The sequence below is a fragment of the Nicotiana tabacum genome, chromosome 11 (genome assembly GCF_000715075.1).
Source record: "Nicotiana tabacum cultivar K326 chromosome 11, ASM71507v2, whole genome shotgun sequence".
Lineage (NCBI taxonomy): Eukaryota > Viridiplantae > Streptophyta > Magnoliopsida > Solanales > Solanaceae > Nicotiana > Nicotiana tabacum.
Genome location: NC_134090.1, coordinates 162203376 through 162214282, shown reverse-complemented (window position 1 = coordinate 162214282; position 10907 = coordinate 162203376). Strand labels below are relative to the sequence as shown.

The window sequence follows — 10907 nt, the reverse complement described above, 5'->3', positions numbered from 1 at the left end:
ATTCTTATCCATAATATGAATCTTAATTCTCTTTGGATGCTTGTCCAGTAAATCGAGCACGACCTTAACCCTTGCCGTACTTGGTCGCGTTCGATCTTGCATTGCTTTGTCCACTGCTAAAGGCTTTCCAACTGCTGAAGCGATGGACATTAACGACCTTTTTGCAAAGAAATTTGCAGGCAAGTCAGGTAAAGAGATCCATACGACTGCCCTCGATGTTTCTTCACGCGGATTAAAGCCTATTGTCCATGAGAATGTTCTAAAAAAGAACTCGTCACCCTTCGCCTTAATATAACCTGTCGATCTTGACAGAGCTTGAACAAAATCTTCAAACAAATCAAACCTAATCAGTATATGCCGATATTCCAGTTGTCCAATATTATAGTAGCCTTTGACATCAAATTGTTTGGAAATAATCTGTCGTAGTTCCTGTAGATCAGGTTTCCCATACGAAAATTTGAGGATTACAGCTTGATGTAAACCTTCTTCCATTGTGAAAGCATTCACCTCTTCAATGGTGAATTCCACATTCACCAATTTCAAACGTTACTGGACAAAGCTCCAGTTTTGACGATTTTGCGGCAGATTGTTTTGACAGTAGATGCGAGGCATAAGACTGCTTGGTATTATGATTAGGAACTGATTCTTGATTGTTTTGGATTGCCTCTCCCAAAGGCTGGGGAGAGGTCGCAACATCCATTAAGTTCTTCAAAACTCCATTGACGTGAAAAAGCAGATGAATTTAATAAAAATTTCTGCGTTCTACAGTAAACGTGAAATGAAAATTAAGATCTGGAAAAATTGGCTATTGATTTGGGGATGAATCTAACTGGGTATTGTTCGCAATGAGAAGGGGGTTCTTTTGCGACCAATTTGGTGAATTTCCACTGCCGGAATATGGAGTTATGGCCGGTGAACTGTTGCGTTGCTACTGTTCATCGCAGCTAAAGAGGGGTTTTTTTAATATTAGGTTTAGGACGTAACTAAATATTTGGTTGATGGATTGATCAATAAAACTCGACTGTACGAAGGTTCAAAAAGATAAATTGGAAAAACTTTTTTTCTTTCAGTTGAACTTGGTTCACCCTTATTTTGAGTAAATAACATATATCCGTTCTAGTTTATGTGAAATTATTTCCTTTTTGGTTCCTTCCAAAAAGAATGAACTCTTTCTAAATTTGAAAACAACTTAACTTAAACTTTCAATTCTATCCTCTATGAAAAGCTTTTATTGTCATACAAATACTTTGACATGTTTAACATCACAAGTTTCAAAAGAATTATAGCCACACAAATATTATGGCTTGTTGAGGACCACAAATTTTAAAAGTCTTCATTTATTTCTTAAACTTCGTGCCCAGTCAAATTGGTTCACATAAATTGGAATGGAGCGAGTACAAAGTAAACCATATTTCTTTAACATGCTTGCTTTGTGATATAAGCTATAACTACAGGATAAACATTTAGCTTATCCAGTATTGCCAGTTAATTTAGAGTAAAATTTATTATGGTGAATATGCGGCATTGAAATTATGATACACATTTGGTCTTTTGGCAGGTGACATCTGCTATATTTCACAAGGACATTGACAATCTGCTGAATTTCATAGAGAGGCTAAAGAATCGACGAGATCAAATTGCTCTTGACATAGATGAAAATGAAAACCTGACAATGGGGCTGAAGTTTATATTGTCATTTTTTCAGCTTTTTTATTTCATTCCCGGTGGTTTGGATGCCAAAATATCTTGCAGATTGTATGAGTTTCATGATCTGGTTCAGTCACTTTTTCATCAGTGTGGAGATGACATGCTGCGTAAATTGACGGATGATGTCGTTCCTTGCCTCCAGGAAAAAATGGAAAGTTGTCTCAGCTCATATCATAATTCTGAACCAAGTGCCACTATGACTGAGGTTCAGTTGGTCGAACTTTTGGACGCCCTCCTCGTGTATCTCCATGATCAATCCAAGGTGTTTGCTGAGTTGATTTGCCCATTAAAAACAGAATATGGGGTTCTTCAGAATGTATGTGGTAATTTAACAGATTTCCATGGACTAAAAGTAAATGGTTACATTTGAGTATGAGACAATTGAATATGTCTTACCTCAGTTTCAACTTATGGCTGAGAGAGTAAGACACTTCTGTTTTGCCTTTTTGGCTTATCAGTTTGATCTGATAGACGACGTCCCTCAAGTCAAGCTAGCTCATCTGCTTCTGGAGATTGTTCCTGTTCAGCTGGAGTTTATGCACATATGTTGTACAAATTTGAAAGCTTCAAAATCAGCAGAAGTTGGACACTTCAATAAGCAGCTCTTAGAAGCCTCTCCAAACATTCTTAGAAAATATTTGATTCATCTACAAGAGCATAGGGTTAATGTTATTACTGCTAGCACTTCAGCTCAAAACATTTATGTCATGATAGAGTTTCTATTGATTATTCTTACAGATGCGCCCAAAGACATTATTCATCACGACAAACTGTTTGTATTCTTATCACGTGTTGTAGCTCTTACCAGGGACGTATCCATTCTTGTTCGAAACTTAGAAGAGAACTCAAGGAATGAAGAGAATACGAATGAAACAAGTTCTGCAAGTCTAGATTTGCTGGAAATATTGAATTCCTAAAGAAAGATCTCAAACATGTTTTCTTGAAAGCCCCTGAAGACTCATATCAGCTCTGCTTCCCCAAGAGTGATGGATCACTCTTCATGAATCTTCTACTCATAAACTTGAATGATTTGCTCAATTCCAATGCTTATGCAGTTGCTTTGATAAAGGAAGAAATTGGGTTGGTGAAAGAATACCTACAGTTCATAAAATCGTTCTTTGGGAATGTTGAGCAAGAATTGAATAGGGATCTTTGGACTCGTGTTCTAGATGTGGCATATGAGGCAGAACATGTCATCAATTCAATTCTTGTCAGAGATCATGGTCTCTTGCAGCTTATTTTCTTACTTCCTGATACCGTAGAAAAGATCAAGGTTATCAAGAAAGAGGTACAGGAAAACATGAGTCTTATTGTTGTAAACTCTCCCAACGACCCAGTTGAAAGAAAGTCATCAAAAAAGCAAGTTGGGAAAATAATTGTAGGCTTTGAGGAGGAGAAAAACCTAATAATTTCACAGCTTACCAATCGACTACCAGAGCTAGATGTTATTTCAATCATTGGCATGCCTGGTGCAGGTAAAACTACTCTTACGTACAAAGTATTCAATGATAAGTCAGTTACTAGTCATTTTGATATTCGTGCATGGTGCACAGTCGACCAAGAGTATGACAACAAAAAAGGTGTTGCATAATATTTTTAATCAAGTCACTGGTATAGATGCTGAATTTACCGAGGATTTTGATGTTTATGATGAGCTTCGAAAAAAGCTGCACAGTAGGAGGTATCTTATTGTTTTGGATGACTTGTGGGATACTAAAGCATGGGACGAGCTAACAATGCCTTTTCAAGATTTTCAGAAAGGAAGTAGAATTATTTTAACAAGTCGAGAAAAGAAAGTGGCTTTGCATGGAAAACGTCATAGTGATCCTCTTAACCTTCGATTGCTAAGACAAGAAGAAAGTTGGGAGTTACTAGAGAAGAAGGTATTTGGAGAAGCAAGCTGCCCTAACGAACTAAAGGATGTTGGAGAAGAAATAGCCCTAAAGAGTGAGGGGCTTCCTTTGGCACTTGATCTGATCGGTGGAGTCATTGCGAAAATGGAAAAGAAAGAGGATTTGTGGCTGGAAGTTTTAAATATTTTGAAATCCTTTAAGAATGAAGGGGAAGTGATGGATGTTATACAGTTAAGTTATGACCATTTATCGGATCACCTAAAGCTGTGCTTTCTCTACCTCGCAAGCTATCCAAAGGACAAAGATATTCAAATCTCTCAATTGAAAGACTTATGGAGTGCCGAAGGATTTGTGGAACAAAATGACATGAAGAGTGTGGAAAAAGTACAGGAGACTTATGTGGATAAGTTAATTTCTAGTAGCTTGGTAATGCTTTTCAATGAGAGAGGTATCAGGGACCCGGGTATCAAAATTCATGATCTTGTGCATGATTTTTGTTCGAGAAAAGCTGAAAAGGAAAAGTTGTTTGGCTTTGTAAGTTCAAGTGATCCATCCTCTTCTTCAGATCTGATGCCACGGGGAATGACCATTCTTTATGATCGTTCAGACAAAAATTTTGTCCTGTTCAGCCCAGAAAAGAAAAATCCTTATGTTAAACACCTCCTCTCTTTGAAGGTAGACATGGATGCATATCCGAAGCCCAGCAATCTTTCCGAAAACTGTCACCTAAGATACTTGAGGCTTCTTAAAAGATTGGAGCTGCGCAGAATATTTTTGAAAGATTCTTTGCTGAATGAAATAGGCATGCTTGTTCATTTGAGGTGCTTAAACATTCGAACAGAGGCAAGAGCTTTCCCTCTGTTGAAGTTTGGCAAAATGTCAAAGTCCCACATTGGTTGGGAGTTAAGTTTGGAGGGGATTTTTCCCCTATAAAAGAAGGCCTAATGTTTAGGATTGAAACACACCTCTCATTTGCCTTCTCATCTGTTTAAGGCATTTGTATCTTCTCTCTTTAGTATTATTTCACTTGTATTTTTGGAGTGGAATAAAATATTTGGTTGTGTCCGAGGAGTAGGCAAAATTAGCCGAACCTCGTAAATTCTGGTGTTCCCTTTATTGTTGTTTTATTGTCTTATTTATTATTTGGTGGCTGTCATAATTTTTGGTATAGTAGTTGTGACTTATTCACACTATATACATTTGGCTTCCGCAACAATTGGTATCAGAGCCAAGGTACTGTCTAAGTATGCTCTGTGGTTGCAGCATAGTCTGATCTTCCACATCAGAAAAGATTTATCTTGGTAACTGAGTCAAGGTTCTGTCTGAGTATGCTCTGTGGTTGCAGCTTAGTCTGATCTTCCACACCAGAAAGGAAATAATCTTGATTTGTGTCGTCAGCTATTAAATAATATTTGTGTCAAAGATGGGAGACAATAAACAAGAAGAATCTACATCAAGTGTCAACAATACGTCATCATTGGCATCTTCGCTTATGACAAGAATTGTGTCAAATGTGAAATTTGCGGTCGAAATATTTGACGGGTCCGGACATTTTGGGATGTGGCAAGGCGAGGTTCTAGATGTCCTTTTTCAACAAGGGCTAGATCTGGCCATTGAAGAAAAGAAACCAGATGTTATTGGAGAAGAAGATTGGAGAATTATCAACCGTGTTGCTTGCGGTACCATTCGATCCTACCTTGCTAGAGAGCAGAAATATCCATACACAAAGGAAACTTCTGCAAGTAAATTATGGAAAGCACTGGAGGATAAATTTTTGAAGAAAAACAGTCAAAATAAATTGTACATGAAGAAGAGACTGTTTCACTTCACCTATGTTCCTGGTACCACGATGAATGAACATATCACCAGTTTCAATAAGTTGGTTACAGATTTGCAAAATATGGATACAACTTATGATGATGGTGACTTGGCCTTGATGTTGTTGGCGTCACTTCCTGATGAGTACGAGCACCTTGAAACTACTCTACTCCATGGAAATGACGAAGTTTCTCTCAGAGAAGTTTGTTCGGCTTTGTACAGCTATGAACAAAGAAAGCGAGAAAAACAGAAGGGCGGAGAAGGAGAAGCACTATTTGTGAGGGGTCGTCCTCAAAATCAAACGAGGACAAAGAAGGGAAGATCCAAGTCAAGATCCAGACCCAGCAAAGATGAATGTGCCTTTTGTCGAGAAAAAGGGCACTGGAAGAAAGACTGTCCGAAGTTGAAGAATAAGGCCAAACATAACAATGGAAAGGCCATTATGGATTCAAATGTAGCTGATTGTGATGATTCAGACTTCTCATTAGTTACAACAGAGTCATCAACATCATCAGACATATGGTTGATGGACTCGGCTTGTAGCTATCATATGTGTCCCAACAGGGACTGGTTCATGGAATTTCAAGAAGGAGAATATGGAGTCATCCACACAGCGGATAACAGCCCTCTTACCTCATATGGCATTGGTTCAATACGATTAAGGAACCATGATGGAATGATCAGAACATTGATAGATGTTCGATATGTACCGGATTTGAAGAAGAATCTCATCTCTGTGGGAGCCCTAGAATCAAAAGGGTTCAAAATCATTGCAGAAAATGGAGTGATGAGAGTATGCTCCGGTGCACTAGTGGTAATGAAGGCTAATCGGAAGAATAATAATATGTACCGCTATCGTGGCAGTACAGTTATTGGGACAGCGACAGTAACATCCAGTGACGACAAAGAGGCAGAAGCAACCAAGCTATGGCACATGCGCTTGGGACATGCTGGAGGAAAATCCTTGAAAACTCTATCAGATCAAGGATTGTTAAAAGGAGTAAAGGCTTGCAACTTGGAGTTTTGTGAGCATTGTGTTAAAGGGAAACAGACAAGGGTTAAATTTGGTACAGCGATCCATAATACTAAAGGCATTTTGGATTATGTACACTCTGATGTTTGGGGTCCTTCCAAAACACCTTCATTGGGTGGGAAGCACTATTTTGTAACCTTTGTTGATGATTTTTCCCGAAGAGTATGGGTGTATACAATGAAGAGCAAAGATGAAGTGTTGGGAATTTTTCTCAAATGGAAGACGATGGTGGAAAATCAGAAAGGCAGGAGAATCAAGTGTATTCGCACAGACAATGGAGGTGAATACAAAAATGATCATTTCAATAAGGTCTGTGAAAATGATGGCATCATCCGACACTTCACTGTTAGACATACACCACAACAGAATGGAGTGGCAGAACATATGAACCGGACCTTGCTGGAGAAGGTACGGTGTATGTTGTCCAATGCTGGCTTGGGCAAAGAATTTTGGGCTGAGGCAATTACATATGCATGCCACCTCATTAATCGTCTACCATCTGCTGCTATTGATGGCAAAACACCATTTGAAAAATGGTACGGAAAACTTGCTGTAGATTATAACTCTTTGCACGTGTTTGGCTCAACTGCATATTATCATGTGACGGAGTCAAAATTGGATCCAAGGGCAAAGAAGGCTATTTTTATGGGAATTACTTCTGGAGTCAAAGGATATCGCTTATGGTGTCCTATGACAAAGAAAGTAATATTCAGCAGAGATGTTACCTTTGATGAATTTGCTATGGTAAATAAGGTAACAGAAGATACCAAACAAAATGAAGGTGCTTCTAAGCAGGTGGAGTTTGAGGGAAAATTTATTTTTCCTACACAAGAAGCAGAGGAGGAAACAAATGAAGATTACCCTCTGGAAGGAGAGCCAGTAGAGGAGATTCCAACTCAGGAATCTCAACAACAACTTGAATCAATAGCAACCAGCAGGCCAAAAAGAACAATAACGAAACCTGTTCGTCTCATAGAGACGGTTGCTTGTGCAACCTCAATTGTAGCTGATGATGTTCCTACTACTTATAAAGACGCTGTCCAAAGTTCAGAAGAAGATAAGTGGAGGATTTCCATGAATGATGAAATACAGTCCCTTCATCAGAATCATACATGGAGATTGGCCAATCTCCCGAAGGGAAAGAAAGCAATTGGGTGCAAATGGGTATTTGCAAAGAAAGAAGGATTTCCTAACCAATTAGATGTTCGCTACAAAGCAAGATTGGTGGCCAAAGGATATGCTCAAAAGGAGGGAATTGATTACAATGAAGTGTTTTCTCCAGTTGTAAAACATTCCTCCATTAGAATTATGTTGGCTTTGGTAGCACAATTGGATTTGGAACTAGTTCAGATGGATGTAAAAACTGCGTTTTTACATGGAAACTTGGAGGAGGAAATCTACATGACTCAGCCAGAAGGATTCAAAGTTGCTGAAAAAGAAAATATGGTGTGCAAACTTGAAAAATCATTGTACGGATTGAAATAATCTTCTAGACAATGGTACAAGTGATTTGACGAGTTTATGTTGCGGCAAGGGTACAAGAGAAGCAAATACGATCATTGTGTGTATTTGCGCAGGCTTAAAGATGGTTCCTTTGTATATCTTCTCCTATATGTTGATGATATGTTGATAGCTTCCAAGAATTCGGAAGAAATTGATAAGTTGAAGATTCAACTGAAGAAGGAGTTCGAGATGAAGGATCTAAGTGAGGCAAAGAAAATTCTTGGCATGGAGATAATTAGAGATAGACGTTCAAAGAAACTCTGTTTATCTCAAAAGGAATATTTGAAGAGAGTACTTCAACGTTTTGGCATAGATGACAAGACTAAGCCAGTTTACTCCACTTGCTTCCCATTTTAAGCTAAGTACTACTATGTCGCCAATGGATGAAGCTGAACGAAAGTATATGTCAAAGGTACCATACGCAAATGTTGTTGGTAGCTTGATGTATGCAATGGTTTGCACAAGGCCTGACATTTCACAAGTTGTTGGAGTTATTAGCAGATATATGCACAATCCAGGGAAGGAGCATTGGCAAGCTGTGAAGTGGATTCTACGGTATATTCATAATACTGTAGATGTCGGGTTAGTTTTTGAGCAGGAAGACAATCAGTCTGTAGTTGGATATTGTGACTCAGATTTTGCGGGTGATATGGACAAACGAAGATCAACTACTGGTTATGTGTTTACTTTTGCAAAGGCACCAGTTAGTTGGAAGTCTACTTTGCAGTCAACAGTTGCTTTGTCTACAACAGAGGCAGAGTACATGGCTATTACAGATGCTGTGAAAGAGGCAATTTGGCTTCAAGGATTGCTAAAGGAGCTTGGTGTTGAACAAAAAGGTATCACAATTTTTTGTGATAGTCAAAGTGCTATTCAATTAGCGAAGAACCAAGTTTATCATGCAAGGACGAAGCACATTGATGTTCGGTATCATTTCGTACGAGAAATCATAGAAGAAGGTGGAGTCACGGTGAAGAAAATTCATACTACAGAGAATCCTGCTGATATGCTGACAAAGGTGGTGACTGCGGTCAAGTTTCAACATTGTTTGGATTTGATCAACATTGTTGAACACTGAAGATTGAAGATGAAGACACAACCAAAATTTGTTATTGAGAGAGAATTGAAAATGTGGAATTTTGCCAAGGTGGAGATTTGTTAAAGTTTGGCAAAATGCCAATGTCCCACATTGGTTGGGAGTTAAGTTTGGAGGGGATTTTTCCCCTATAAAAGAAGGCCTAATGTTTAGGATTGAAACACACCTCTCATTTGCCTTCTCATCTGTTTAAGGCATTTGTATCTTCTCTCTTTAGTATTATTTCACTTGTATTTTTGGAGTGGAATAAAATATTTGGTTGTGTCCGAGGAGTAGGCAAAATTAGCCGAACCTCGTAAATTCTGGTGTTCCCTTTATTGTTGTTTTATTGTCTTATTTATTATTTGGTGGCTGTCATAATTTTTGGTATAGTAGTTGTGACTTATTCACACTATATACATTTGGCTTCCGCAACACCCTCCATCATTTGCAAACCTCTTGAATCTGGAAATCCTGGTGGTGAATACTGGTCGATCAATAATGGTAATATCACCTAGTATTTTGAGTCTTCCAAAGCTACGACATGTGAGCATGAATAAATTGTATCTCTTTGAACCGACCATCGACAAACCAACAGTGTTAGAAGAGGAGTCGAGGTTAGAGAATTTGAGAATATTACATAAGCCCACCATTTTCTGTTTGGAAGACAGAAAGGAGATATTCAAAAGGTTTCCCAATCTTCGAAGCCTTAAATTCAGCATTAGTTTCATAGTAGAAGCAGTAAAAGAGCCGATTTGTTTTCCAAGATTGGATGTCCTTAATGAACTTGAAGAAGTTTCCGCATATTTTGATTGCTGCCCTTGGCCCAATAAACATACAGATTTTCACTTCCCTTCGAGCTTGAAAATATTGGAGCTGAGACGGTGTGATCTGACATCCGATTCACTATCAAGAATTGCGAGATTACCCAACCTTCAAGAACTGTGTTTACACAGCTTAACCATCCAGGGGAAAGAATGGAATGCGGAGGAAGTCACCTTCCAAAGTCTCAAATCGCTAAACTTGGCATGGGTGTCTTTTTCTGAATGGCAGGTTGGAGAGGAATCGTTTCCTGTGCTCGAGGAACTACAATTACGGCGCTGTACTGAGCTTAGGGAGATCCCAGAGAGTTTTGGGGATATTACTTCATTGAAGTCTATCACACTGGAAAGCAACTCTCAACTTGAAGATTCAGCCCTAAGGATTAAGGAATATATTTCAGAAATGACAGGAGAAGACAAGCTTGAACTTTTAAAGTATTCCTTTTAGGTCCTATCTGCATAAATCTCTGCGAGGATATACGAATTTATTTCCTTCTTCGTACATTAAGTTCCTTTTCAGTGTATTTTTTTCCAATTAGTTTAACCTGTATAATCTTGTTTGCAGACCACATATAAAGGTTGGGACATACAATTTACTGTAGGGGCTTCAAATGATGGATCTTATTCCTTTCCATTCCATTGTGGCCAAAAACTGATTATCAAGTGTTACTGGGATTTCTGTTTAATTTCTTCTTTTTTTTCTTTTTGGTGAGTAAAGCTGCTAAGGGACAGCAAAAGTATCCTACAAACAAGTATAGCTCTGCATGTGATTCTTCTGTTAAGGCTCGTTTGGTATGAGGGATAAATGATAATTAATCCCGGGATTAAGATGAGTTTATCCCGTGTTTGATTGGAATAAAATCGTGGTATAACGAATCCAGGAATTAGTTATCCCCGGATTGTAGTGCTTTTTTATCCCTATGAGAGGGTGGGATAACTAATCCCGGAATAATTAATCACGGGATAACTTGTTTCCCAACCAAACGAGCCTTTAATGACTCTTTTTTTCACTTTAGAATTCAGAGAATCTCAAATTTAGCTTCTTCCCATGTAGTTTTGAAACGTTTGATGCTTTGTTAAAATGACATAATAATCAA

General features: G+C 38.4%; 1 pseudogene; it reads left to right on the top strand.

Annotated features, from left to right (window-relative positions):
- The first annotated feature begins 897 nt into the window (after nt 1-897).
- LOC107815109 (putative late blight resistance protein homolog R1A-3) lies at nt 898-10258 on the top strand (annotated as a pseudogene).
- The last annotated feature ends 649 nt before the right edge of the window (nt 10259-10907 follow it).